Source organism: Myxine glutinosa, chromosome 8, assembly GCF_964187855.1.
Source record: "Myxine glutinosa chromosome 8, kmMyxGlut1.1, whole genome shotgun sequence".
Classification (NCBI taxonomy): domain Eukaryota; kingdom Metazoa; phylum Chordata; class Myxini; order Myxiniformes; family Myxinidae; genus Myxine; species Myxine glutinosa.
In genome coordinates, this window is record NC_136268.1 from 75,623,415 (window position 1) to 75,629,089 (window position 5,675).

The window sequence follows — 5,675 nt, forward strand, 5'->3', positions numbered from 1 at the left end:
GGCGTAATGATCCATAGGCTCGTTGGGCTGCTGCCGCCGCGTCTGCAGCAAATAACGTGCATACACAGGGCTTTTTTCTTTTATATAAAGCCGCTTGAGCTCCGCGATGGTAAGATCATACGTCGTGCATTGAGCGACCGCGTGGTAGACCCGGTAGTCGATTTTTGAGTGTAATATTGCCAGCTTCGCGGCAGGCGTCGGAGCGGTCTCAGGCTCATCAAAGAGATGCTCCAGTTGTCGGAGCCAGTGCTTGAGTTGCAAGCCTCCGTCCGTGGCTTGTGGGTCGGCGCTGAAAATGGACACCGTCAACGTCTTGTTGCCAGCCATGTCAGCAGATCTTAAATGCAATTAAGTGTTGTGGAAAACCATTCAGGTCCGCACAACTTTAGTCCAACGGTTTGGTTTAATTGCATTTAGATCATCAGATCATTCCTGTAAGTAGAAATACACAATAAGCATACGATGCGACATCTCATAAAGCCATTCATATCAGTCAATGCAAGCAAGCTAGATATTCTATAAAGGCGTACCATTAACGAGGCTACCGATGTAACATGTCACAAGGGAGAAGTCTCGGAGCACTGACACAGCAACGGGTCTTATAGTCACGCCCCTAGTGGGGACAACAATGACAGCGAGCAGCGAGCATCCCCACCCGGGTTCAGTACGGATACGATTTCACTACATGGATATCTCTTGTTTACTCTCGAGTTCTCCTCAAGCCGCAATGCTCGCCCTCAGCCTCGTCTCGCGAACGTCAATAGCGTGACACAGCGCGCACTTTCGGGGAGGGGTGGAGCCAAGCCGAGCAACATATATATACACATCGATCATTGATCGTGAACTGGAGAATATAATAAATTACTGATATTTAGCGACTCGAAAGGTTCTTTATCAACAACTTATTTGGATCGTGAACCGGAAAATATAATAAATTACTGATATTTAGCGACTTGAAAGGTTCTTTATCACCAACTTATTTTCTCGTGCTTCTGCTGACCTGTCTGCAAGGCGTATAAATCGAAGTCTCGAGTGCGAATCACAGGTGAGCCCGTCCTGAGGTAATTAGCGAATGGGAACGATTCAGAACCTGTGGATAAATAACCCTTGGTAATTTCCCCAACAGTTTTCCGGACGACAGACTGCCTGGAGGCGACATGTATTGCAGCGCAATACTCAGAATGCTTGTTACTCTGCGCTTGCGAAGCGAATTGCGGGGTTAGGCATTCACTTGCATCCATACATGTGACGTACGTGTGTACATGTGGCGTGTCTGAATTTTTATGCCTCTGCCGACGAAGTTGCCAGAAGTATTATGTTTTCGGGTTGTCCATCTGTCCGTCCATACAGGCTAAACCTCGTTTTTCTCAGCAGCCATATGTCCGATTGAGATGAAACTATCAGGGTAGGAGTGGCACCCATGCAAAATGTTTTTATGATAATTGTGACGTCAGATGTCAAGTGGTATGGCAGCCATCTTGGATTAAAAGCAAATAATTAAAAATATATTTCTCGGAACCTGCTGAATGGAAACATTTTAAACTTGGCACTTTGTCAATACTCCCAATGGGGAACAAAAGCATGATAATGACATCATAGGTGAAGTGGTATAACAGCGAAAAATGTTTTAATCGAATTCCTTATCCTAAAAATCTGAAATTGCATGCACATGATCTATGACCCAATTTTATTGAAATATCAAATTTATGACATCATAGGTCACATGGTTTGGCAGCCATATTGGATTTAACCTAAAACCTTCAAAAAATATCTTCTCCCAAACCACCAAATCGATTGACTCGAAACTTTGCGGGTGTCATTGACTAGGCTTGGCGATTAAAAGATGATCACAAAAACATCATTGGTCACATGGTGTGGCAGCCATATTGGATTGAAAGAAAATATTAAACAATTATATCTCTGAAACCGCTCACCCTATCGATGCGAAATTTTACAAATATCATCTAACACCATTGTTGCATATCGTTGGAAAATAATGATGTCATAGGTCACGTGGTTTGGCAGCCATCTTGGATAGAAAAACGAACCTTATCTAATCAACACGAAACTTCACAAACATGATCCCCTACCCATCCTTTTGCAGAGTGTACATTTTTAAGGTCATATTTCATGTGGTATGGCAGCCATATTAGCCTGAAAGCCGATATTTAAATAAATCCCTTCTCTGAAACTGCTCCGCCGATTGATGTGAAACCTGTCATGTCGGGTAAAAATGTGATACTTGACAACAGCTGAAGGGATTTAGATTCAAACTTGTTTATTTTTAGGACAGTGAACGAGAGCATCTACCCGTTGTGGGACTATGTAGAGGCATATTGGTGACACAGTCACATTGTTATCGTTAGAATTCATTTTCTCGGAAATCGTTGGTCTGATTGACACGAAATTTTACCATAGGAGTGCCTCCCCCTGTATAATTTTTTTTATTCATAATTATGATGTCATAGGTCACGTGGTACGGACGCCATCTTGGAAAAATGTTACACCTCTATATCTCCCAAACCGCTCAATGGAAAAAACATGGCTCATTGTCAAGTCCTCCCCACGGGGAATAAGATATGTTGATGATTATGTTATCTGTGCCTTAATTATGATGTCATAATTCGACAAGTACAATGCTTGTTCTGATCAGTATGATTTTTTTTTTCTGCAACTGTTAGTCCGATGTACACAAAATTTGTACCATAGGAGTGCCCCCTCCTGTAGATTATTTTAATGATATTTATGACATCATAGGTCACGTGGTACAGGCACCATCTTGGAAAAATCGAAAAACGTTGCACCTTTATATCTCCGAAACCGCTCCATGGAAAAAATTGAAACGGGGCTCATTGCCAAGTACTCCCCATGGGGAATAGGTGTTGTTAAGGATGACGGCATTGGTGCCATAATTATGACGTCATAATTCGACAGGGAAAACACTAGTCTGATCAGTTTGAAATTTATTGAGCGTGATCTACGCAACAATTATATTAGAGAATATAAATTTATGATGTAATTGCTCACATGGTCTGAGGCCACATTGGATTAAAGAAAAAAAACACTTCAAAAACAGAAGATTTGGTTCGCACCAAGTTGATTGCGCAGAGTAAGTATCTTACTATAATTCACCAAATGTCCATCTGTCTGTTCGAAGGTACCGCAAAAACGGCTCAACCGATCGCAACGATATTTTGGGTGGGTATTCCTAGAATGCCTGGGAGTAAAATAGGCTATATTGTTTTTCCATTTTTTCCAAGTTTTCCAATTTTCCAGTTTTTCCAAACACGATGGAATAATATTTACCGATATGAACAGTGATGTGGCTTTTATTAAAATTCTACAAATACTATTTAGATTTTGATGACAATTATGAACCTGCCGTGAATGCGGAAGTGGACAGATGACGGCAATGCACGGGTTTGATAATATCCAAATACAACCGTCATTCACTCGTAATGTTAAATCGTTAAACGTTAATCGTGTTAATCATTTTGGTAAAGTATCAATTGATGATTGAAATTTAGTGAATACAATTAGGATTTTGAATTCGTAATTGTATTCACCCAACCATACGGAACTTCACATCAGGATTTAAATATTTGTTTATGTCACCAATGTTGTTAAAAGTTTATTTTTAATATTAATGTTATTTCATTTGTGATTGGAGTTATGCTGTTTGGAATGAAAAAAGAGATATCGAGTTCAAGTGAATGATGAAATGCCATGATGGTTTCTACTTTCTAAACATGAATTCGTGGATAGCCATATGCAGATTCGCCATTGACTGGGTATGGAACAAACGTACCCGTTTGTTTGCCAACGGGTACGTTTTTCATGGAAGACATGACAGTTTTAGACAGTATGTAATAGATGAATCAAGAATTCAATGTCCAAAAACTTTTGTCAGAAGAAGAATCACAAGTTTTAATTCCCGAGGAGGATATCACTTTTGTTTACAAGGAAATACACAGCACGAAAACAATAACCCTTATCAAACCAAGAAAAACATACTGCAATTCACGAAAAGCACATTCCAAGATACCCAACAAAATCCAAGATCAAAGTCCTAAGTGAAAATCCTGGTACAATGGAGATGTACAAAGGAATTGTCATACCAAATCACATAACATGCATAGTGTACAGTCAATATACAGTGTAAACATACAGAATCGACCAACCAAGTGAAACATCCTAATATTTGACGTCAGTCCTGACCTTTATACTAATGCAAAGTGGGAGGAGAAAGTGGAGAGGGAGGAGCGAAGATGGGATTGGTTGCTACAAAAAAGGGGAGGAGAGCAGTAGGATTGGTTGAGCAAAGTGTAGGTAGGAGGGATGAGGGAGGTGGGGATTGGTGGAATGAAATAATGAGGTGGGAGGGGCAAGGATCGAGGGATACAATGTGATTGGTCGAGTCAGAGGGATATCCCGCTGAGTGAGAAGAGATTGAGAAATGCATATTAAAATATCCTTAATGAGGAAGATATGTCCTTCCTTTGTTAGCACCAGGCTCTACGGCGCCAAGATTCTCCCAATTCTGCTTGGAGATTTTCAAGGACATGTAAAGTCATTCACTTCATGTGAATGCAACTACAAAAAACTTTATATATATTTACTAATTAAACTTTAAATATTATCTTAGAAATAAGCATATCAAATTCATCTTTGTCAACCGCAAAACTTATTTTAACACTATTAAATCGAATATCATATAACATTACATTACAAAACCTATATATATTTTGCAGTGGAAGAAAAGTAAACATATATATATATTTTGCAGTGTAAGAAAAGTAAACCTATATATATATATATATATATATATATATATATATATATATATATATATATATATATACACTATCTATATATATATATATACACTATCTATATATATATACACTATATCTATATACAGACTTGGCATTTAATATGGAATATTTTTTTTTTCTTGACTTGGGTTTACTTTCTTAACTCAGTATATCAATCTGGTGAGTTTCTTTTACACTTGGTGATTTATTTGTTAAAAGAACCATGTCACTGATTGTCTGTCGCAGCAAGAAGTCAACAACAGGATTATATCACAGGTGGCGTAGCAAAATGTACGGACAAGTGCATTTGACGATTGGCTTCACAGTCGGGTATACAAGGGTTGTTGCGTTCTGTATTAGTGGAAAACAACTGCTGCACGTCTCCAAACGTTATTGCCGCTTCCTCTGGAGATGGTCCGTCAACTCGACAATGCTGTTTGTCATAGAGTGGTGGCTTTACGAAATTACAGCATGAAAGAGCGTGCTATTGCTCGGCAGTATGGCATCACTCAAGGTCAGGTGTCAAAGATCCTGAAACGAAATGCTCAGAGGGGTGTCCCTACTCCAATACCGAGGCCAGGACGTCCCCGCAGAACCACAAGGAGGGATGATCGCCAGCTGCACTGGTTAGTCCGCAATGGCCGTACCAAGTCAGCTAATCGGCTGAGGGCTGAGTGGCAGCAACTGACAAATGTGCCTGTATCCAGAAGGCGAGTCAACCAACGACTGGTTCAAGCAAGCTATCGTGCCAGGCGTCCCCTGAGAAAGCCACGCCTGACCAGACAACACAGCCAGCGCCGATTGCAGTGGGCCAGAGAGCACCGTCAATGGCAGCCAGGACACTGGACTCATGTGACCTTC

General features: G+C 40.3%; 1 long non-coding RNA gene across 1 annotated transcript; it reads right to left on the bottom strand.

Annotated features, from left to right (window-relative positions):
- Positions 1-384: 384 nt before the first annotated feature.
- LOC144893156 (uncharacterized) lies at positions 385-631 on the bottom strand. The gene is made up of 2 exons (XR_013624216.1): positions 531-631; positions 385-432 (listed from the first exon to the last, which is right to left on the bottom strand). It is a non-coding gene; the product is annotated as an uncharacterized LOC144893156 (long non-coding RNA).
- Positions 632-5,675: the final 5,044 nt, after the last annotated feature.